This window comes from Schistocerca nitens, chromosome 1, assembly GCF_023898315.1.
Source record: "Schistocerca nitens isolate TAMUIC-IGC-003100 chromosome 1, iqSchNite1.1, whole genome shotgun sequence".
Classification (NCBI taxonomy): Eukaryota; Metazoa; Arthropoda; class Insecta; order Orthoptera; family Acrididae; genus Schistocerca; species Schistocerca nitens.
Genome location: NC_064614.1, coordinates 682587152 through 682612923, shown reverse-complemented (window position 1 = coordinate 682612923; position 25772 = coordinate 682587152). Strand labels below are relative to the sequence as shown.

Below are 25772 nucleotides of genomic sequence, written 5' to 3'. Positions count from 1 at the left end.
TTTCCTTGGACTTGTTTTAAGGCCACTGCTAGCTTATATACTCCAGCTAAAGGCAATAGACTAAAATCCACCTTACAGGGAGGAGGCTATCTGCTTATCAGAGCCTACCTGCTTTATATTAGTTCCTGTGCAATGCTTGACACAGCATGTGCTTCACATATGAATACCTTGTGTTATTGGTGAATCAAAAGCAATGTAGCACAGTTTCCATTGGTATATGTGACTTTTTCCTTAGAGGCCATTTTAAGTTGCCTTATACACTGGAGCTATTGTTTTTACAAACCTTGTAAACCATTTATAATGTATAGTGGACAGTTATGCATGTTATTCATAACAGTCTTTTATATAAAAGTCAGCCATTTAACATCCACTGCTAGTTAAAGGTATTACCTACAGTTTTCCTTTCATTATGTACCTCAGCTGTATGTATCGTGCAGCTCCGGCATGTTTTCTGATACCATTCTGTTAGGTTAGCATCTCTTTATTTTGTTCACTCTTGGAAACCAATAAGGAATTTTCTTGGCCCATCTATCATACATTCTCCCTGCTGCGTGTGATGCCCACCAAAATTTCATTTTAATTGCAGTCATAATTCTTCCACTCCAGTCTGTTCTCTGACCCACTTATTAGTGGTCCTCGTGTTTCCTGTACAGGGTATATACGAACCAGCGCAACCAGGAGAGCCAGGAAAAACATGGAAATTTTTTCATCTGGTGAACACCTGGGAATTTATTCATCTGGGAGAAAATTGGGAAAAACCCAGGAATTTTTTTAGAATCTGAGAATTTTTCATTGTTTTAGTTTTCATTTAAATTTTTGTAATTTTGACTGATACAAACTGATACTCCAACAAAGGATATTACTGTATCCCGCTATTGTAGAGTAATACTGCAGCAGTAAAACACGAATGAAAGAACAAAACGAAAATAAAACTTAAACTGCAAAGGAAATGCGCCATATAAAACAACAAAATGCGGTGCTCATACAAGAGACTGCCAACAACAAAAAGTGTCAAAGGCTTTAGGAAGACTATGCAATGCTTCGTAACAACAAATTGCCTCCAACGATCTTGATGTCACAACTGTTTACATTAGATTTGTTTTAGCAGTTACGAGCGGACTCATGCGAATGCGCAGTTGAGTTGCATGTTAGTAGTATCTTGTCCCACTTATGGCAACAGAAATGTGAGCAGCAAGAAGCCAGATGCTACCCAAATTCATATTCTTGAGGAAAAAAAATCTTGTTTCACAAAGTGCCTAGCATCCAGCACACGTCGGTCTATTGATTATTCATATTATTTTAAAACACATCCCTATTGGTTTCTGAACGTTTTTGAACATATTATAAGTTGATTTCTGAATGAATCATAAGTTGATTTTGGATTGCGTGCTTAGTGTATGTGATGTCTCTGCCAGGGGAATCCTCGTCACATCTGGAAATAAACTTTCTTGCAGACAAAAGGGGACAGGGCTATACGAGCTGAGCAGAATAAGCCGAATGGATGAATGCCAATCACTGTTTGTTTATGTGGTTTGGAGGAATATTACGATTCAAAATTTATACAAAAATTTTGTACCATTACTTTTCGATTGCAAGCTTCAGAAACTGGAATGTATGAGTGAAATGTGGAACTATTTCCTGACATGAAGCTTTTTGCTTGTAGTAGGCCAAATAGGCATTAGATATTGTTGTGTTATAAAAATGACCATTATTGCTAAGTCAGTCTCTCTTATTTAGTGGGTGTTACAATTGCTGCGATATTAGAAAGGCCTGTTTTATTTTATCTAGCAGACAGTGACAAAATAGATGTAATCAGATCGAGAAACCACACCAGTCGTGAGTACTATTTGCATTAACAGCTTTTTAAGTATTAGACGATGACATTTCGATTTTTCATGTAGCAAAACGTTTGACGGACTTTGATGACGTAATAGATTTGTTTGCAGAAAGGCAAGCACGCCTTGTAAGGCTGTAGCAAGATGAGAGAGAAAAAAATGCTAGGACCCAAGGATTGAAGAAATGTGTACTGTCTTACTCATCTCTTGTCTTTACTGATTTTATGTATTCTATATTTAATTTTATGTCACACAAAACAGCAAGTTATTAGCTAATAGGCAATCAAGGGTGCAAATTTTCGGAAGAGTTCTTATTCTCCTGGTTGGTTTTTTTTTTTTTTTGGGTAAGAGGGGCAAGATGTCAAACCAGCTGACTGGGAGCAGTAGAGGCACCAGAGGACTTTCAATTTTCACTGTCCTGAATATTGATGGCATCCACTACAAAATACACACGTTTTGAGTCCCACAGAATGAAATATAGTGACATGCTACACAAGAATGCTGTGTGAAGTGGCGTGGCACTGCACTTTAGCACAAGACCAAATAACATGTCTTACGTGTTCTCTAATACATGTTTTATGTATCAGACTCTTCAGAAAGACATTTGCTACAAAATGAACTTTTTTTTTTTTTTTTTTTTTTTTTTTTTTTTTTTTTTTTTTAAATGTCCTATCTCAAACGCTCAAGGAAGGGGAGGGGGGAGGAGCGAGGAGCCACTATCCAGTCTTGCCCCAGTTTGGAAATATCATAGACCTGGCGCCGATGCGCAGAGCAGTCTGCGTTTTAGTGGGGAGGTGGGTAGTCTCCACGTGACCAGTGTTTACAGTTAGTGATTTTGCTGTTTCCTCGTCATTTACTGCTCTCATGTCAGATGAAAGTAAACCGAATTCCTGTGGCCAGGAGCTGTCAAGTAAATTAAATACATTCACATAACTACAGAAGGCTAAAATTTGATATTAGTTTCAGAATTTGTTTTATTTCCACCTTTCTAACACTCAAGCATTAATCACCTTGCAGAATAATGAAGTTATTTTTGTCGGTTTGCTAAATAAATTGGCTTTTATTAATCTTGTCCGCTGAGATAGTCAATTTATTTGAAATGAGATGTTTAATTCCACACTATTGGCTAGTTTCAAATATTCACTGCATTTCAAGTGCACATTTTCATCTTTGAGCCCTTATGGCATTATGCCATAATAAAGAACCAAACATGAGATAATGCAGTACTCATACTCCAAGCAAAATTTACATCCGGAATACTACATAGGAAACCTTAATATCAGGTCGAGGCCTACTTCAGTGGGAATCTGGACATACGAATTTGCACTTTAACCCGAAGTATGCTTTTTAGTATGGTTCATGGAATTCTGATGCTCTTAGAGTATCCTCTGATGTCTTGTTTCTTTTATGACATAATGTAAGATCTTTTAATGTTTTACATCTACGAATATACGGGCTTCCTACATCATCGTAGCTGTGCAAGCGCGGTGATGCCTGTTATCTGGCACTCTCTGGCAACTGTTGAAACAAACCTATTTCCAACAGGTCTCGGGGAAAATGTTGCGAACTGTGGTTTGAAAAGCATTATTTTCAAAGTAAATTTCCCTTTATGTATATTTATTTAAACCATTAACTTTTTCTGTTTGCGCCACTCAACAGTGATGTTGCTATTGGCTGAATACATAACGTGTCCTATGCTCTGAATATCTGCTGCTATTGGCTGGCGAGATCACGTGACTTGAGCTATGACTGGCTTACAAACACGCGTCAATGCTTCGGAAAGTAACATGCGGTGTTTGGTGGAATTCAAATTTATACTTTCGTAATATGAAAATATGCACCGTACATGCTGCTGCACATTAAAGATCTTTCCAAAACATGTTTTTACCCCTGAATTTCATTTTCTAAAGTTCCGGGAAATTCTACGTCGTTGTATAAAACAATAACCATTCAAAGGACTGATAAATTTTACAGTTCCAAGGGAAAGTATACTGTCACTTAACATGGAAGAAGCGTATTTTCACCCAGGAGGGAGTGTATTCTTAACCTGGAAATCCGGGAAAAATCCGGAACTTTTTTTTTTCCTTGTCCGCTTATATACCCTGCTATAATACCTAAAATGCATTGTTCCATTGCTTGCTGAGCAACTCGTGTTTTTGAATGGTACTCCCATTAAAAATATGTCGTAATTTAAAACTGGCTATACACATTGATTTTAAACTTTAATTTTGATACACATTGGAGACTTATCCTTGAAAATCATATTTAGTTTTCCAAAAACTTTCCAGTGGTACAGTGCTTAGCATACTGGACTTGCATTCACGAGGATGATGGTTCAATCTCATGTCCAACCATCGTGATTTAGGATTTCCGTGATTTTCCTAAATCGCTTCAGGCAAATGCTGGGATGGTTCCTTTGAAAGGGTATGACCAACTTACTGTAGTCCATTCAGGGTTGAATAATTATTTCTCCACTTTTCCTATTATGTTTGTTGAGGTTTTGAACTTTTTTCCTTGATAGCCTTGCTAGTTTGTTCATTGTTATTTTTGTTGTTGTACTGCTGGACAGTACTGGAACCACATCACAGGTTAAAGATTGTTGTTGTGCTATATTCACCACATACTGATAGGCAGAAATGGTCAAATCACAAAGCACAATAGCACTGAGTTGATTTACTGCTGATTTACCCACAAGTGGATTTTCTTTGGCACCCGAATCTTCATATTACGCTATCAATTGAATTAAGAGGAAAGTATAATGTTACATTCACAGCACTATTTGGTACTTAATCATTTGCTTCTAAAATATGCACAAGTTCCAACAAACAGTGTACATCATTCTCTGAATATAAAATGACAACATATTAGCCTTATGTCCTTCTGGAAGGGTGGTTCAAAATGTCATTGAATGACAATTGACAAAAACTGCCTGTTGTAATATAACCTTATAAATAATACATTTTTTTCCTGTTAGATCTTATATTAATAGTATCAGAATTATTGACACAATATGAGAGAAAATATAGATACCCAAGACAATTTCTCAATAACTGCAAATGATAGTGCCAAAATTACAGTCGCATTGCGCTGACTCAAAGTATTTCATTTAAATATGCGTCACAGTCTGTTGCAACAATGCACCATTCATGGAAATAAATAATTTCAGTGCAGAGTGACATTGTCCTTCTAGAAGGATGTTAGATCTTGGTGAAGATCTCACTAGTTAACTGATCCGTTGAAGCTAGAAAACACTTGGAAAACATGCATTTTGTAGAATAACTGTGAAGACTCCAATAAATGATCACCAAAGGATGTAGTAGTTGCTGGAAATTGTACCCGGCTGTAAACAACAGCTGAATATCAACGAATACTTTGCAGTCTGGTTGGATGTGAGCTTATGGCACCTGAAGATGAGGACTGTGTTGGCCGTTGAAATATTGTGAAGAAAAAATTCCAAGACCGTATCAAAATATCTACAATAGTTCCTCAGACTAGCCTTGGAAGTATAAAAAGAAGTGAACAGTGGTCTTCAGTAGTATAGTAGATATAGAAGATTTAATAAAATGTTTTTTATTTTCTTAATAAAACATGCCTACAATTTACATTTTACGTTTGCATGCAGTGATGTTAATCTATTATGCTTTTGGTGGATGATGAATGCAATGTATGCTCTAATGGCAGAAAGATATTTTTATGTGATGTAATACAACTTTATGATTCTATGTCAGCAGGAGATACCCTGTAGGTTTTGATAAGCAGTTTTGCAAGTATCAAAATCTTTGACATAAATGGCCTCATTTTTTTGATTGTGTTAAATTTAGAATCTTAAATTTTTTATTCTGCCAAGGGACTGCAGACCTTAGTATGTGACATAAATTTTGAATTTGATATGTCAGCTTGCCATGAGAAAAAGGGGTTGTAGCAGATGGATGGATGGACGGACGGACGGTTGGATGGACGGACTGACTGATAAAAAATGAAAAACAAAATTTTTTTGTGTCATATAATTACAGATTAACAGTTTTCGGAATTTTTTTCCGTTTAACTTTACTGTGCAAATTTCATAATTCCCAATCAACGAGAAGTACGTTATAGGTTTTGGTGAGTCTATTTTCGAATATCAAAATATGTGACATAAATGGTCATATCTTTTGCTTGCATTGACTTAGAAGCTTAAGATTTTTATGCTGTCAAGGGACCATTTATTTTAATATGCAACACAAATTTGAACTCAATATATTATTTAATTCGTGGAAAAACGTTTGCTTAAAAGTTGGACAGACATACAGACAGATAAACAACAAAGTGATTCTATGAGGGTTTTGTTTTGAAGCATGGAATGCTAAACACTTGGAAATTATGTCTCTCGCACCTAATTAATGATCCTCTATAGCAGTTTGCTCAGTTGCACAATCATAGTGTTGGTCTGCCTGGTTCCAGCTTTTGTTTATTGTCACATGACATTGGTTTTCTTTAATTGTCACATCCATGAAGGGCATCTTGTACATCCATTACACAATCACTGCATGTGCCACTCAGTTGGCAATGAATGTCAGTAGGATTCGTGCCTTGCAATTGAAGAAAATTAATAATAATGTGCTCTTCTCATAGTATGAACATGAGCACATTGAAGTGTAAGTGCATGTATGTTTCTGCAATCAACCACCAGAAAAAAATGGGAAACCTTAGAACCTTAATGCACCTTTTAAGTATAACAGACCACGTGAAGAGCTGGCAGTAACATATTGAGAAGTGTCAGGCTGTAAGTGTCAGTAATACTTACTTCATGTTTTCTTTTATTAGTGAGTCTGTGCCAGCACATTTCAAATTAGATGGCTATGGTTGCAGTTATGTTTTGCCCAGAAAGCTTGAGATACAAGATCAAGTATACATCCCAATGCATTGTAACTCTACATCCCAATGCATTGTAACTCACAGGCTGTGCATCTTTATGTATCACTTTACATTCAGTTGACAGACACTTCTCATCTACTAAAGTTCTTCCCACAGTGACCCCCATACCTGTGCTGCTGCAAACCACCTACCAATGCATAATTGTGAAGAGAATAATATCAGTGGTGCTATGCCTAGTTCACAATAACAAAGTAATTGGCAGACAATAGCTCAGCAAAGAAGGAGGTGTTAATATGGATTTTGCATTATGTGCATCCACAGTGATGCTGCAGCAGTAACAGCTGTGCAACTGAGTAATGAAATTCATGTTTTTACTTAAAATACAGTGTGGGTTCTGCATTACAGGATTGTAATGATGTAATCACTTCTCTGCTTCTAACTTCAGACTTTTGTTGTGTAAAATAAAATAAACTCATTATAGAGAAACAAAGCAAAATATTAAAACAAATCACAATAGCTACATTAGTGGCTGCAGTTTTTCACTCACAGTTGCATCTGATAACTGGAACCCATGGTAGCAGAGTGATATCATAACAGTGAATACAACAGAAATTGCGACCTAGCTCACTCATTGACTGGTTGTTGTTATAGTAACTTTTGTTTAAACAACTGTGGTGTGATTGACTTTTTGAAACTATCTGTACATTGATGTAGATTAAGATCCTATGTATCATACAAAGCAGCCATTCACCCTGGTGGGCCCTCATTTGCGAGTAAGTGAAGGAAAAAAAAAAAAAAAATTCAGAATTTTGTGTGACACTCCAATAGCGTTTAAAAAAGTTGTGTTGCATAGTCTGATCATATGCCGGCACGGTTAACTCAGCGTGTTCGGTCAGAGGGTTAGCTGCCCTCTGTAATAAAAAAAAACTGAGTTAATCGATCAACAACGAACTTAAAATGGATGTCTTACGACGTCCGCCCCGAGCAGATGCAATGAAGGAAAAAAAAAAAAAAAAATAGTGCAGTGGATAGGGTAACAGCTTTGCGTGTAGAAGGTTATGGGTTCAAATCTCATCAGGTGCAGTAATTTTTTTATTTTTAACTGTTAATTAAAACAACTTCAATCATCATTTTTATTCAATTAATTGATTTAAAAGTAATTTTTTAATTCCATTCCTTTGCCACATAATTTTAATCATAATATCAACTTCTTCATTTGCTCCCATTTTTCTTCCTAACATTCTTTCTCCACTTGAAATCTTTGTATATGTTTTTAATTAATTTTTTGTATTAATTTCCATTTAATTTCTATTGTTTTATCTTTTTTTTTCATCCACATTATTGCGTTCATTTTGTTGATCTCTCATTTTGATTGAGTTGTGTTTTGCTTATAAACCCATCTTTCATTTAAATTTTCACCTGTGTTATTTTCTGCATAGTACATTAAGTATTTAGGTTATGTTTTAAATGTTTGTATGGCGGTTACGTGGGGGGGAAAAGTACATTTTTCTCACTATTGCACAAATATGAATAGATTATTTCATCTTTTGTTTTTTACTGGTAGATTGGAAATTTCAAATAATTGAATATTATAATTCATAAATATAGTTCATATTCACAAAAATTGTAATTGAAAAAAAAAAGAATGATATACAGAAAAATGAAACAAATGAATAAGTTCATACAGTGATTAAAATGATGTGACAAAGTAATAGAAATAAAAAGTTAATTTTAAACCAATTAATGGAATAAAAATAATGATTGAAGTAATTTTGATAAAGATTTTAAAATAAAAAAATAATTAATTAATTAAATAAAAAAAGATCTGTGCCGGATGAGATTCGAACCCTCAACCTCCTGCATACGGAGCTGTTATCCAACTCATTGTACCATGCAACCAGACTACATAATGTAACTTTTATAATGCTATTTATTATCACACAAAATTCTGGATTATTTTTTCATCAATTAGTCGCAAACGAGGGCCCACCGGGGTGAATGGGTGCAGTGTGTGATCCCTGGGATCTTAACCTACATCACTGTATAGATAGTTTCAAAATGTCGGTCACACCACTAGGGACCTCTTCTTGAGAGTATAAATATACGAACTGCTGTCAAAATATTTTGACAGCGTCTGTATTTACTTACGTGACCTGCTTCTCCATCCACCCTATGTCCTACGGCAGTGAGCATTAAGAAAATGAGATTTTGTGTGTGAGCAAAAATAATGACAGAAGTGAAAAATATTAAATATTTGTAAATTGCCTGATTTTTTATTCAGATAAATATACTTGGTGAAACTTCCTGGCAGATTAAAATAGTGTGCTGGGCCGAGGTAGAACTCGGGACGTTTGCCTTTCATGAGTAAGTGCTCTACCAACTGAGCTACCCAAGCACGATTCACGGAGCGGAGTCTTGGTCCGACACAGTTTTAATCTGCCAGAGTGAAAATCTCATTCTGGAAACATCCTCCAGGCTGTGGCTAAGCCATGTCTCCGCCATATCCTTTCTTCCAGGAGTGCCAGTTGTGCAAGGTTCGCATAAGAGCTTCTGTGAAGTTTGGAAGGTAGGAGACAAGGTACTGGCAGAATTAAAGCTGTGAGGACGGGTCGTAAGTCGTGCTTGGATAGTTAAGATGGTAGAGCACTTGCCCGCGAAAGACGAAGGTTCTGAGTTCTAGTCTCGGTCTGGCACACAGTGTTAATCTGCCAGGAAGTTTCATATCGGCGCACACTCCGCGGTACTGGCAGAATTAAAGTTGTGAGGACAGGTTGTGAATTGTGCTTGGGTCGCTCAGTTGGTAGAGCACTTGCCTGTGAAAGGCAAAGGTCCTGAGTTCTTAGTCCCAGTCCGGCACACAGTTTTAATCTGCCACGATGTTTCATAGCAGCGCACACTCCGCTGCAGAGTGAAAATCTGATTCTGGAATATACTTGGTGCTGTATACCATTTTGATACACATATGTTAAAGACATCGGTAAGTGATTATTAGGTTCAAACCTTCTTATGAATGTATGTCCTACCATGTTTCGGTAACAATGCCCAAAGGCTGAGTGGCCATCATATCATATTGAAGAGGGTGATGTGACCCTGACAGTTGATGTGTGATATAGCTCAAGCAACTGTAACTTTGGATATACTCTGGTTTCAGGTCAACAACTTCCAAAAGCAATGAATCTCACATCAAGGTGTAGTGCATTAGGCTTCTACAGTCTCTTTAGTTTAATCCAATGGACTGGTATTTTTTTTTTTTTAGTTTTATCCAGTGGACCGGTTTTGGGGAAACATGAGAAGTTTGATGTACATGACTATAGCTAATTGGTTTTTCTTTAGTTTTATCCAGTGGACTGGTTTTGGGGAAACTTGAGAGGTTTGAGAAGTTTGATGTACACTACTATAGGGTTAATCCATACGAAGTGTGCCAGTGATGGTTGCTTGACCATTTTTAAATATTTTAATTTTTTTATTTGTGATTGCTTTATATTTGAGAAGTTCAAAACAGTTTTTAAAATAATTTATCTTGTACCTTTAGTGGCTGGCAACCATTTTTATGTGTAGGTGCACGACGGTTTTTCTGCCTGGAGACATTAGCAAAAATTTGAATATCTCTGCACTGGGTTGAGTTACAACATTGCAGTTGACATGATGGTTTTTAGAAAAGCGTCCTTTACAACATTGTCTATTACACCGAATACCGTAAATTCAAAAATAACCTGTCAACATGAACTCCAAATTGACCTCCAAATTTTCAAAAATCCACTTTTTAGGGCCAAAAATAACAAACAAGGAGTGATTTATGAGAGTCTATTTTCTTCCTATAGTTGGATATCATACACTACTAGTCTCATCTAGAGCAAGTACACTTACAAATGTTTCCTTAATTTTTTATGAATTTTTGAAATTTGGAAAGTTTCATTTTTGTTAAGTTTGGGGTTAGTTATCTCAGGTGGGACTGAATATAAAAATATGACTTTCGCACAGTTTGTACACCTATATGATAGCAACATACTGTAAAAATTTCAACATTGATATCTGACTGTGAGCAAAGATATGAATTTTTGAAGATGAGGAAATAATTCACATTACTCTACAACTGATCTTATGGTTGTTGCCTATTTAAATGGTTTATTGTTTCATTGTAATAAAATTTAATTGTGGCATATATTTAGTTAACACTATCACCCAATATTCATTTAGTTTATTCATTTAGTTTATTTATTTTTAATAATGCATTATTAAACAGTAGAAGCTTTCGCTTTTGTTCTATGGCAATAAAAATGCCCATTTATGTTTAGGTTTATTGTCAACATTATTGCTGGGTGTGGCGTTGTTGTAGTCAGTCTGTTCTGAAACCTCTGTTACAGTGGATGTACGAACTTCATCTAGAGTGTAAAATGTGTTATGTGCTTTTTTCTGTGTGTAATTTGTAATTAATTTTGAGAGATTAACTGGAATGCAATGACATGGATGAACAGTGCTCTGTTGGACAGATAGCAAATGAAGTGTGCCACAAAACAGTTTACGGTTCAGTTTCAAAAAATTTGAAAAATGTAAATGACTTTGATGAAGTTAGGCAAACTTTGTTTAAATTTCGGGTAAGTTCTTCTGTAACATCAGTGTGAGTATCATGAGAAGAAATATATTCTGAAGTATAACCACATTTTTGGAAGAAAGTGCTGTGGTCCACTTAAAGTTCATAAAAAGCCTATTACTAAAGGTTTGCGGGAAATAAAACTTGAACATTTGTCCTTGTTATGTGAGAGTGAAACAGCTTCCCAAGTGAAACGTAATGTGATTCCTGAAAATTCCCTGTGCCCAAATTGTTACTCAAAAATATTTGTTGTGAATCCAGAACCAGAATCATGTAATCTTGTTAATGACATTTGTATTCATAATGAGGCAGCTGTTAGCATATTGGATTTTGCTTGTTCTAAGTTGGATGTATCTCCTGCTTCGAAAATAATAAAATTAAGTAGCAGAAAAAGAAAAGCAGCTATCAAAAATAAGTTACAACAAATTTCAGGTGTAATTAGAAAAAGACTTGGAATCATGCTGTAATAATACAGATACCAACATTATTTCTAAAGAAGAAGAACACCTACCATGAGCATCATCTGAAACTGAATATTTGAGCTTAATAGAGAAATTAAAAATTAAATGTTCAGTGGCATCTAAAGTGCAAAAAGTTAAAATTTTGAAGTTTGCTCCCTGACTCATGGTCAAGAGAAAAAATAGTTCACGAATTCAACGTTTCTCATCGTTTGGTTAAACTAACCCAAAAATTAGTGAAAGAGCAAGGCATTCTTCCAGTTTTAGGAAAGAAAAATGGAGTAGGTATAAGTGAAGAAGCAATTAAAAATATCCAGCAGTTTTTTGAAGATGATAAAAACAGTAGAACGTGCCCCGATTGTAAAGATAGCAAAAGAGTTGTTATAAATGGAGTTAAAGTAACAAAGCAGAAACGACTAGTGCGGTCAAATTAAATGAACTTTATGTAGCTTTCAAAAATTCTCATCCTGAATGCAAAATTGGAAGGTCAAAATTTTGTGACCTCCGCCCTAAGTGGTGTATTTTGGCTGGATCCTCAGGGACACATTCCGTATATGTTTGTTTATATCATCAAAATGTCAAACTGATGATTGCGGGTGCAAAACTCAGTGAGATTAACTACAAAGAGTTACTAGATTTAATGGTCTGTGACACTAACAGTTATAACTGCATGATGAGGTTGTGTAATAAATGCCCTGGTAAGGAAATCGTTATTGAATTGTTTCACGAATATGATGAGGAAATGCCAGACAGTACCTTCAAACACTAGGTCGCCACTGACAGGGCAGAAATGATAACAGTGGTTAAATCTCAGGAAGAGTACGTGGAATCTTTAATTGATAACTTACAAAAACTCAAAAGTCACCACTAAGTTTCTAAAATCCAAAGTAAGTTTTTGAAGGACAAAAAAGCACGACTTCCTGAAACTGAATGCATAGTGCTAGCTGATTTTACAGAAAATTTTACATTTATGATTCAGGATGCAATACATGGGTAACACTGGGTCAATGACCAGGCAACAGTGCATCCATTTATTCTCTTTTTTAAAAATGAGAAAGATGAAGTTTGCAGTTCTTCAATTTGCATTCTAAGTGACTACTTAGAGCACAACAACTTTGGCTGTACATGTGTTTCAAAAGTATGTAATAAATTACATAAAAGAAAATTTTCCCAAGGTTGAGAAGCTGATATATTTTTCAAATCTGTGCAACCAGAAAGTAGACTTTGGGTTGGAGGCTGAATGGCATTTTTCTGCATCTTTCCATGGTAAAAATTCATGTGGTGGAATAGGAGGTACAACAAAACGTGAAGTAAGTAAAGCCAGCTTACAAAGACCAACCATAGACCAAATTCTCACAGTACAGGACATGCATGTCTTTTGCAAGGACATATTAAAGGCATCACCTATTTTCTGATCAAGAAAGAAGAACCGGTTCTGCATATGAAAACAACACTTCAAACCAGATTTGAAAACTGTATAGCAATAAAAGGAACAAGGCATTTCCACAAATTCCTGGGTATTGCAGAAAACTTAGTTCGATGCTATGTAACATCAGAAACCGAAATTTATGAGGATCATTGTGTCAGTAAAATTACATCTCTGTCTTTAACGTTGAATGACGTAGTGGCATGTGTGTATGATGGACGGTGGTGGCTTGCAGAGGTTGAAAGACAAAGTTTGGAGAAGAATGACGTTTTTGTGCATTTATGCCACCCTGTTGCCCCAAGAACATCATTCAAGAAATCTACCAGTGACAAAGTTTGGATACCAATGAAAAATGTTCTAAGGAAACTTTCAGTGCTTGAACTTACCACAGCAACTGGGAGGTCTTATTCTATATCACAGAACCTGTCTAAAGAAATAAGTGTTCTTAACATTCACCACCAGGTTTAGGAACAGTTGCATCTCAAAGGATGTAAAGTATGTCAAAATAATATAAATGTTAATTTCAGTGATGTTTCCACTTTTTGTATATAATTCAGTACCGTACTTCAATAATAATTGATTATATCCTGCCAATATCACGCATGAATAGGCAACAGCCATAAGATCAGTTGTAGAGTAATGTGAATTATCTCCTCATTTTCAAAAATTCATATCTTTGTCACAGTCAGATATCAGTGTTGAAATTTTTACAGTATGTTTCTGTCATATGTGTATATAGATTGTGCAAAAATCATATTTTTTTATTCAGTCCCACTTGAGATAACTAACCCCAAGCTTTACAAAAAATGAGAATTTTCAAATTTCAAAAATTCATAAAAAATTAAGGAAACATTTGTAAGTGTTCTTGCTCTAGATGGGACTAGTAGTGTATGATATCCAACTATAGGAAGAAAATAGACTCTCATAAATCACTCCTTGTTGGTTATTTTTGGGCCTAAAAAGTGGAGTTTTGAAAATTTGGATACAAAATTTTGAAGGTCATTTTGACTGGTTATTTTTGAATTTAGGGTATATTGTGTAATAGATAATGTTGTAGAGGACACTTTTCTAAAAACCATCATGTCAATTGCAATGTTGTAACTTAACCCATTGCAGAGATATTCATATTTTTGCTAATGTCTCTAAACTGAATCATCGTCGTGCAGTTACAAACGAAAATGGCCGCCATTCAGTAAAGGTGAAAGGTAAAATTTTCTTAAAAACTGTTTCAAACTTACCTTTCATAGTCGCAAATGTTATTGAATTTACCATATGTTTAAAATTCAGGAATAAGTAAGGAACATGTATTTTTTTGTTTTCTCCAAAAAAAAAAAAAATCCTATCTTGAGATACAGGCCTCCAAAGATGATCCTGTTAACACCATTGTGAAGATGTGAATTTCGGATTTTTTTTTTGAAATGCTATATCTCTGTAACAGTTCTAGATATTTTGTAAGAGTTTTTTAATTTGAAAGATAATTGACTTATGATTACAATGGTATCCTCCATTTGGACATTTCTGTCAAAGTTCTTTTACTGTCGCCTTTGGAATTTTTTTTATAATTTACAGAAAAAAATTTTTTTTTTCAAAGATGCCAATTCAGAAAAGCTAGATTTTTTTCTGTTGATTAGTACCATATTCTCTGTAAATGAGAGCTTCCACTTTTAAGTTGGTCAGGTTTCGTTATAAAAAACTCATTTTTTTAACTTTCAAGGGCCCTCACTGTATATGTTTTTCACTAATGTCTTTGTTACAACGATTATTTCTATTGTCTTTGTTGCAATTTTTTCTTATCACTTTCTTTGTTGCAGTTATTTCCGTTCACTTTCATTGTTGCAGATATTTCTTACACTTTGTTGTAGTTTCTTGTCAGTTTCTTTGTCGTGGTTGTTCATTGCAGGTTTCTGTGTTGTAGTTGTTTACTGAAGAGGCTTCTAAGAAATCTGAGACCATCCAGTGGGTTCTGCGTTTTCGTGAGGAATTTGCCATTTAGCACGGTTGCATTGTGTTTTGTCAAAAGGATTGTTTGAAATGTCTTCTGACTGGGGCACAGGAGAGTGAAGTGTGCTGACTGTTTGCATATCCATAAAAGAGTGATATACAAGACGAACAAAAAAACTGACTTTGTTCAGGTTGGGAATAAGTGTTCTCATTTGAAGACTCTGTTTCAAAGTGAAAATGTTTCCAGTGATGAGTTTTTGTGTTCTAAATGTTTTGACAGAATAACAACAATGATAGTATCTGAACAAGGTGAAGCCTCCCATGGTGCAGGTGATGCAGATTTTGCATCAGTTTAGGAAGAATTAAATACCCTAAATCAGTCAACTACAGAGGTAAGTGTTAGCACTGTGGTCACCGAAGTCAAGTCATAACCTCTTGCATCAAGAAAGTGCAGAGAAATTACTAAGGCTGTGGATGGATACACTACAGCAAAACTGACCACACTCTTCAAAGTAGAAATTCCATCTTCAGAAGAAAATGAACCAAAGCACTCTTGCACACCTTCCCAGGAATTTTTCACAATTATCAATTCAGCTGTTGAATATTGTGCATCCTACAGGAAAAAAGTGTAAGTTTTAACTATTGTTCCAGACATTCTCAAAGAAAACAATTTTGAACCATATTCCATCAGTATCAAAGTACAAAGTAGACAAAACAAGAAATGTGAGGTCTATAAAACGAGTCTTTGGAAGGCCAGATCCCTATTATGGTCATCCCTTGGAAGCAGCTCAAGTTCAAATAGTGCAGTCATTTTATCTGGAAGATAAATGGGACTGTTTTCACCAGAGTGCCAACACAAAAGACAATATAACTGTAACAGTTGAAAGTCAAAAAGTTGTGAAGGTGAAGAGGTACATGTCTTGAAGTATTAAAGAAACTTTTGCAATTTATAAGGGCAACTATACAACTTCACATATTGGAAGATCAAAATTTTGTGCACTATGGCATAAGTGGGTAGATCCACACCCACCTAGAGATGTCTGTTTGTGTGTACTGCGCGAATTTTGAACTTTATGTGGTAACTTTGAAGAACTTACTGGAGCACCTGACATATGACACCTTGGTTGGGTGTGTGAAATCATTAGTAGTCTGTGATGTAAAGTGAGAGACTTGTTTGTTTCAAGAATATGGTGACTGTCCTGGAAAAAGAGGACTATCTTTACAGACACCTGGACTGGAATACGTAGCAGATAACTCTGCAGAAATTACATATGCGATATGGGAGGAAAATAAACTAATTAAGAAAACTGTTGCCTTTGACAGTTTCATTGAAGAACTTGGTAAATGGTCAGTGAAAGCAGAAACACACCAGCATCTGAAGAAATTCAGCAACACATTCCAGAAGTGAAAGGGTGTGTACAGGCTGAAGAGCTATGTTTAGTGCTTCACTGTGATTTTACTGTAATTCTCCCACAAGAAGTACAAGGGTATCATTGGAGTAATGACCAGGTTTTAATTTTTACAGGAGTGACATAATTTTAAAACAAGACCACATGTGTTGCAGTTACAATGGATGACACAGGAAATGACTCAGCACATGCTTTGCTAGCAATGCACAAAATTCTTCAACAGCAAACAGGGACAGTGAAGATGATCATTATTTCTGATGGTGCTCCTAGTAATTTTAAAAATTCTTACCAGCTGTTTGAATTGAGTAAGTCGCTTGTGCCAATTGACAGGGTATACAGTGCTACTGGTCACGGGAAGGGGCCTTGTGATGGTGCAGGAGGCCTGCTGAAGTGCCATGCTACAAAACATAATTTTTCCAGACCAAATACAGCTGCGATTCAGAATACTGAGGATTTTACGAGAATCGTGAAATCTTACACATCCACAGCCCTCGGTCCAAAGAGGAAATCGAAGAATTCTGTGAGCAGAAAAAAGAAGAATGGCCCAAACAAACTACTCCGGTGAAAAGGAATTCAGAAGACACATTTTTGGTCTCAAAGTGATGGGCGAACTCATATTGCACGCACTTTAAAAAACAAGAAAGAGGAAATTTTGTTCGTTTGGCCAATAACTCAGAAACAGCAGGGTAATATTAAGATTCACAACCTGAGAATGGCGATGTTTGTGGCATGTGTGTATGACTTTGACTGGTGGATTGCAGAGATTATAGACACCAGTTATGAGTTAAACAAAATTGTAGTGAACTTTGTGCTACCACATGGACCACCTGCTGGATATAGGTTTCCAGCTGAAGGACAGCAGCAACGCCATCAGTGCTCACCTCCTGTTCACAATGTTTTGAAGATTGTAAGTGCTCCAGTTCCCATTGGTTCAACAGGAAGGCATCACTCTATATCAAAGGAAGATACTGAAGCTGTGGAACACATTTTTAGTTCATTGACTGGCTAATTTCAGTACAAAACAGAGTGCACACAAGTTATATAAATTGAAAGCTTTCAGTCTTTGGACCTTACACATACATTTTGGAACCATTTAAAATGCTTGAAAAATGAGTCCCCTACTCATCTTTCAAAACTAAAATTATGTTAAATAAGGCTGTATACATGGAAGAATCCTGGAGATACTAAAAGGTATCAGATAGATTATATAATGGTAAGACAGAGATTTAGGAACCAGGTTTTAAATTGTAAGACATTTCCAGGGGCAGATGTGGACTCTAACCACAATCTATTGGTTATGAACTGTCAATTAAAACTGAAGAAACTGCAAAAAAGTGGGGATTTAGGAGATGGGACCTGGATAAACTGACTAAACCAGAGGTTGTACAGAGTTTCAGGGAGAGCATAGGGGAACAATTGAGAGAAATGGAGGAAAGAAATACAGTAGAAGAAGAATGGGTAGCTTTGAGGGATGAAGTAGTGAGGGCAGCAGAGGATCAAGTAGGTAAAAAGACGAGGGCTAGTAGAACTCCTTGGGTAACAAAAGAAATATTGAATTTAATTGATGAAAGGAGAAAATATAAAAACGCAATAATTGAAGCAGGCAAAAAGGAAGTGCAAAATGGCTAAGCAGGGATGGCTAGAGGACAAATGTAAGGATATAGGGGCGTACCTCACTAGTGGTAAGATAGATACTGCCTACAGGAAAATTAAAGAGACCTTTGGAGAAAAGAGAGCCACTTGTATGAATATCAAGAGCTCAGATCAAAACCCAGTTCTAAGCAAAGAAGGGAAAGCAGAAAGGTGGAAGGAGTATATAGAGGGTCTATACAAGGGCGATGTACTTGAGGACAATATTATGGAATTGGAAGAGGATGTAGATGAAGATGAAATGGGAGATACAATACTGCGTGAAGAGTTTGACAGAGCACTGAAAGACCTGAGTCGACTCTACCATCTGGTGAGCAAGATGTATGAGACAGGCGAAATACCATCAGACTTCAAGAAGAATATAATAATTCCAATCCCAAAGAAAGCAGGTGTTGACTGATGTGAAAATTACTGAACTATCAATTTAATAAGTCACAGCTGCAAAATACTAACGCGAATTCTTTACAGACGAATGGAAAAATTGGTAGAAGCCGACCTCAGGGAAGATCAGTTTGGATTCCGTAGAAATGTTGGAACACATGAGGCAATACTGACCCTACGACTTATCTTGTAGTTGTTGTGGTCTTCAGTCCTGAGACTGGTTTGATGCAGCTCTCCATGCTACTCTATCCTGTGCAAGCTTCTTCATCTCCCAGTACCTACTGCAACCTACATCCTTCTGAATCTGCTTAGTGTATTGATCTCTTGGTCTCCCTCTATGATTTTTACCCTCCACGCTGCCTTCCAATGCTAAATTTGTGATCCCTTGATGCCTCAAAACATGTCCTACCAACCGATCCCTTCTTCTAGTCAAGTTGTGCCACAAACTTCTCTTCTCCCCAATCCTATTCAATACCTCCTCATTAGTTACGTGATCTACCCACCTTATCTTCAGCATTCTTCTGTAGCACCAAATTTCAAAAGCTTCTATTCTCTTCTTGTCCAAACTGGTTATCGTCCATGTTTCACTTCCATACATGGCTACACTCCATACAAATACTTTCAGAAACGACTTCCTGACACATAAATCTATACTCGATGTTAACAAATTTTTCTTCTTCAGAAACGATTTCCTTGCCATTGCCAGTCTACATTTTATATCCTCTCTACTTCGACCATCGTCAGTTATTTTACTCCCTAAATAGCAAAACTCCTTTACTACTTTAAGTGTCTCATTTCCTAATCTAATCCCCTCAGCATCACCCGATTTAATTAGACTACATTCCATTATCCTCGTTTTGCTTTTGTTGATGTTCATCTTATATCCTCCTTTCAAGACACTGTCCATTCCGTTCAACTGCTCTTCCAAGTCCTTTGCTGTCTCTGACAGAATTACAATGTCATCGGTGAACCTCAAAGTTTTTACTTCTTCTCCATGAATTTTAATACCTACTCCGAATTTTTCTTTTGTTTCCTTTACTGCTTGCTCAATATACAGATTGAATAACATCGGGGAGAGGCTACAACCCTGTTTCACTCCTTTCCCAACCACTGCTTCCCTTTCATGCCCCTCGACTCTTATAACTGCCATCTGGTTTCTGTACAAATTGTAAATAGCCTTTCAAATGTAGGTTTGCCTTTTCTTAATCTTTCTTCTGAGATAAGTCGTAAGGTTAGTATTGCCTCACGTGTTCCAACATTTCTACGGAATCCAAACTGATCTTCCCCGAGGTCCGCTTCTACCAGTTTTTCCATTCGTCTGTAAAGAATTCGCGATAGTATTTTGCAGCTGTGACTTATTAAACTGATAGTTCGGTAATTTTCACATCTGTCAACACCTGCTTTCTTTGGTATTTGAATTATTATATTCTTCTTGAAGTCTGTCGGTATTTCGCCTGTCTCATACATCTTGCTGACCAGATGGTAGAGTTTTGTCATGACTGGCTCTCCCAAGGCCGTCAGTAGTTCTAATGGAATGTTGTCTACTCCCGGGGCCTTGTTTCGACTCAGGTCTTTCAGTGCTCTGTCAAACTCTTCACGCAGTATCTTATCTCCCATTTCATCTTCATCTACATCCTCTTCCATTTCCATAATATTGTCCTCAAGTACATCGCCCTTGTATAAACCCTCTATATACTCCTTCCACCTTTCTGCCTTCCCTTCTTTGCTTAGAACTGGGTTGCCATCTGAGCTCTTGATATTCATACAAGTGGTTTTCTTCTCTCCAAAGGTCTCTTTAATTTTCCTGTAGGCAGTATCTATCTTACCCCTAGTGAGACAAGCCGCTACATTCCTTACATTTGTCCTCTAGCCATCCCTGCTTAGCCATTTTGCACTTTCTGTCGATCTCATTTTTGAGACGTTTGTATTCCCTTTTGCCTGCTTCATTTACTGCATTTTTATATTTTCTCCTTTCATCAATTAAATTCAATATTTCTTCTGTTACCCAAGGATTTCTATTAGCCCTCGTCTTTTTACCTACTTGATCCTCTGCTGCCTTCACTACTTCATCCCTCAGAGCTACCCATTCTTCTTCTACTTATCTTCGACTTATCTTAGAAAATAGATTAAGGAAAGGCAAGCCTACATTTCTAGCATTTGTAGACTTAGAGAAAGCTTTTGACAATGTTGACTGGAAAACTCTCTTTCAAATTCTGAAGGTGGCAGGGGTAAAATACAGGGAGCGAAAGGCTATTTACAATTTGTACAGAAACCAGATGGCAGTTATAAGAGTCGAGGGTCATGAAAGGGAAGCAGTGGTTGGGAAAGGAGTGAGACAGAGTTGTAGCCTCTTCCCGATGTTATTCAATCTGTATATTGAGCAAGCAGTAAAGGAAACAAAAGAAAAATTCGGAGTAGGTATTAAAATTCATGGAGAAGAAGTAAAAACTTTGAGGTTCGCCGATGACATTGTAATTCTGTCAGAGACAGCAAAGGACTTGGAAGAGCAGTTGAACGGAATGGACCGTGTCTTGAAAGGAGGATATAAGATGAACATCAACAAAAGCAAAATGAGGATAATGGAATGTAGTTGAATTATGTTGGGTGATGCTGAGGGAATTAGATTAAGAAATGAGACACGTAAGTAGTAAAGGAGTTTTGCTATTTGGGGAGTAAAACAACTGATGATGGTCGAAGTAGAGAGGATATAAAATGTAGACTGGCAATGGCAAGGAAATCGTTTCTGAAGAAGAGAAATTTGTTAACATCGAGTATAGATTTAAGTGTCGAAGTGAAATATGGACAATAAATAGTTTGGACAAGAGGAGAATAGAAGCTTTCGAAATGTGGTGCTACAGAAGAATGCTGAAGATTAGATGGGTAGATCACATAACTAATGAGGATGTTATTGAATAGAATTGAGGAGAAGAGGAGTTTGTAGCACAACTTGACAAGAAGTAGGGACCGGTTGGTAGGACATATTCCAAGGCATCAAGGGATCACAAATTTACCGTTGGAGGGCAGCGTGGAGGGTAAAAATTGTAGAGGGAGACCAAGAGATGAATACACTAAGCAGATTCAGAAGGATGTAGGTTGCAGTAAGTACTGGGACATGAAGAAGCTTGCACAGGACAGAGTAGCATGGAGAGCTGCATCAAACCAGTCTCAGGACTGAAGACCACAACAACAACAAGGTTAGGTTTTGATTTTTGAGAGCCTGTTATGTGATAATGTAGTAATAAAACAGGTTCTATGTATGGCAAAAGTTTAAATTGTTTATAAAACCTGTTCAACCTAAAAGTGGAAGCTCCCCTTTTCAGGGAAGTAGAACTATATGGTCCTAATCAACAGAAAAAAATCAAAATTTTATGGATTGTGATTTTTGTAACAAAACATTTTTTCCATAAATTATATAAAAAAAGTTCACAACACTATTGTAAATGAACTTTGATGGATAAGTCCAAATGGAGGATTTCTTTGTAATCATAAAGCAATTATCTTTCAAATAAAAAACCCCAACAAAATATTTAGAACTGTTCTAGAGATAAAGCATTTTTAAAAAATTTTCCAAAATTTGCATCTTCAGAATGGCATGTGCAGTGTCATCTTTGGAGGGCTGTATCTCAGAGCAGAAATTTGTTTGGAGAAAACAAAAAAAAACAAAAATTTGTTCCGTACTTAGTCCTTCATTTTAAAATATGCTAAATTAAATAACATCCAAGACTATGAAGGTAAGAATTTTTCCTAGACTGCCTGAATTGATATGGACTATGCCAGTTATGCAAAGAATCAGAAACACGGTCTGGCCAACTGAGCTGAGTGAGGTGAACAATTTGATTCAAACCGGATTGACAGTGACCGCAGCTGTGATCTGGGAGCCCTTAATAAGAAACCGTTTCACTGTATGTCATGCCTCAGCATCTAAGTAAAAACAAAAGAGTTCATCATGATCAGTTGTAGGATCTGGCCCATCAGAGACTGGGACAGCACATTGGTATTTGATTGTTGCACTTAAGGCCAAAAATGTGTTTCATAGTTGTAGGGAGACAGAAACCAGGTCTAACACTGGAAGCGATATGCTGAGTTGTCGGACAATGAAATGGAAGGATTAAACAACAAAACCAAGTGCTTGCAATATTAATGAGATGGAACTTCCATCCATACAAGAACACATGGAACTTTTTTAGGGCATACACAGTAGCAAGCGTTTCCTTTTCAACTTGGAAGTAGTGCTGCTGAGTGGAGTTGAGCGTTTTTGTTGCATAAACTATCAGATGTTGGTGACGACCTCATGTCGATGTGTGACAACAGCCCTAGGTCAATAGTGAGAGGTACCCATAGCCAAAACCAGATGATGGCAAGGATGGAAAGTAGCTAAAAAAGGAGTAGAATGTAATTTAGATTTCAAAAGTGTGGATGTGTGCTCGCAGGCCATTGCCCACTGAAAACAAATGTTCGTGTCGAGCAGCTTGTGGAAGGTTTGGGCCAACACGGCCAGACCCAGAATGAGTTTGTGATAGTAAGCAGTTTTATCCAAAAATGCTTGGAGTTCTTCAACATTTGTAGGTCAAGCAGAGCTGTAACTGTTGCTACATGATGAAGTAAAGCTTAACACCAACCCAAGACACCACAAATCCCAAATACACACTGTAAGCCTGACAAAAGTGTGACTTGGCCAAGTTGCATTTCAACTCTGCAATATGTAAAACAGTGGACAAGTTGCATAAATCCTCTTCCATGGCTACAGCCCTCGTGATGATGTCATTGAGGTAGTTGATGCACCGGAATGGACACTGTCAGTTCTTGCAAAGAACACTGAATAATTACGGAGGTGCTAGCCACAACCCAGTGTGTGTTTACAGTACATGAAATAGGATTCAGATAAATCAATTTTGGAGCTTAGCCAATAACTCGTGCACAGGGGCCAGAGGGTAGATGTCAATGATAGAGTGACCATTAATTGAAACTTTATTTAAAGTTGCTGCAAAGGTGAAGTTGACCAGTCAGTTTTTAAGCAATAGCAACGGGGGTAGACCACTCACTTGATGTAATGGGCTGTGTGGCTCCCAACAACATTACAACTTTAACCTGTCCAATTCTGATTTCATTTGATCACACAAAACCATTGGAGTAGGGCATGCATGGAAAAAGTGCACGTGCATCAAAGGTTTCGGTTTAATGTGCGCTGCAAAATTAGTTGCACAACCAGACCCATCTGAGAAGAAAGAGGAGATCTTGGAACATAGAGAATCTAACAGCTGGTGAGGGACCTGGTCAGAAACAAGGTGCACCACATAAGAAATGGAAATGCCAAAAGCATCCAGACTGAACAAATTGTGGTACCAGCATCATACAATACCAAAAATAGTCAACGAGTGAACCACAGATTTAAACATAGTGGAAGCCATAAATTGCCACAAAATTCAAATATGCTGCTTTTTGTAAATCACTGGATGTTGAGTAACCGGAGAAAAGGCGTAGATCCCAAATCTGCATAAGTTTGTGAGTTCAGTAATGTCACGGCTGCACCCTATCCACTTGTAATCTGAGCACTGTCCATCACTCGCACTTCAATAAATAGTTCATTGTGATTGGGTAAGCACTGGAGACACAGAATTAACATCCATGTCCAAGTTGAACAAATATCAGACAGCACCTGAAGAAGACTGTGAATCACACAGTTGAAATATCGCACAAGAAAGACTGGAATAACCGACAGCAACCCAATTGTATAACATGACAATGCCTTGCCAGGAAAGCCTGGGGGCTGGGAGTGACACACAGACATTATATGTCCTTTTTGCCTACAGGTGTTGCAAGTCGCCTAGCACTTAGGCCACATGGCCCTCTTATATTGCAGAAACAGTATGGGCAAGATGGGAGTCTGCCATTGCTGTGGTAGTTGTTTGACATGTCACTGTCCAGTATAGCCCAGAGGCTGCATTTGTACTGCTGCCACTTCTGTCACCCCTCCCCCTCTCCCCCCAAGAAGTGACAGACAACGAGGGACAGGATCCACAGCGGTGATGTCACACCAAGCCTCAATCTCATCACCAGCAGCAGGAGATATCTTGCAGTATTTAACTCAGCCAAACATGAATCCTCGCACTGTGGTGCACATTGACACACCTCCTTGTCAGGAGACAACTGAATGATGGTGTCAGGGACAAGAGAAGCAATCATAATGAGCTTCAGTAATAAACTGACATTTGTGACTGAGGCTGTGGCGTTTGGCTGCCCAAGCCCGATAGGACTGGTGGGGCTGTTTACGACAGTGATAGAACTCTACATGCACTGCAGTGACATGCATTCATTTATGGTGATAATTTGACAACAGCTTACACATTTTGTCAAACAAAAATGATGCAGGTTCCTGGAGTGGGGGTATTTGGCACAACTGGTATATCCAAGGAGAAATCCAAGAAAGGAACAAAACCTGACACATGTTCACATCAGTGATACCAAAAGTGAGGAAGTGTTGCTGAAGCTGCTTCTTGGAAGCCTCTCAGATCTTGGTCACATCGTCGTAAGGGAGAAAGGGCAGCAGGCACAGCTGCATAGTCAATGTGGTTGACAAGTTCATGATTGCAACCATAAGAGCCTGTAGCACTGCCTCCATCGACAGAAGAATTTAAAGATCAACCAGGTAGACTGTGCATATGGTAGTGAACACCAGACTTATCGCAAGTTGTGCTGTGTTGTAAGACACAAACAACAACATGGCCACAATGAAGAAGAATTTATTTTTCTTCCACATACAAGGAAAGAACAGTTGAGAACATAGGCATAAACATAGAAACAATCCATGTACTAATACAAGCAGCTGCCGACAGTAAGCGTGAACACTATATGGAGACAAGTGCCTGCTGCACTGCACTTATAAAAAGGAGGGCTCTGGTAAATGGCGTGGTGGATACAATGCCGAGCGCACAAGTCATGTGGCCCACCGCAAGCAGCTTCTGATGGCCGGTGTGCACAGATGCTGTTGGCGGAATATTCAAAGTGTAGTGCACTGATGGTCTGGTGCTGCAGTGCATATGCAAAGATTACTATTATCGATTGAACACTGTTAGCAAAGGTTAGGCTCATGTCAATGTAAAATGGAACATAGGTTGAAATGTTCACTTAAGCCATGGTAACATAAAAGGACATTTTTGGTTATACATAATGTGTCAAGAATTCTTAGATAAACTTTGGGGACAAGTAAGCCAGACTTAAACAAGGAAA

General features: G+C 37.3%; 1 protein-coding gene across 6 annotated transcripts in view; it reads left to right on the top strand.

The window, feature by feature from the left end:
* Window positions 1-25772, top strand: part of LOC126259293 (broad-complex core protein isoforms 1/2/3/4/5-like) — a 344638-nt gene that overhangs the window by 82670 nt on the left and 236196 nt on the right. The gene's annotated exons all lie outside the window — the stretch shown is intronic.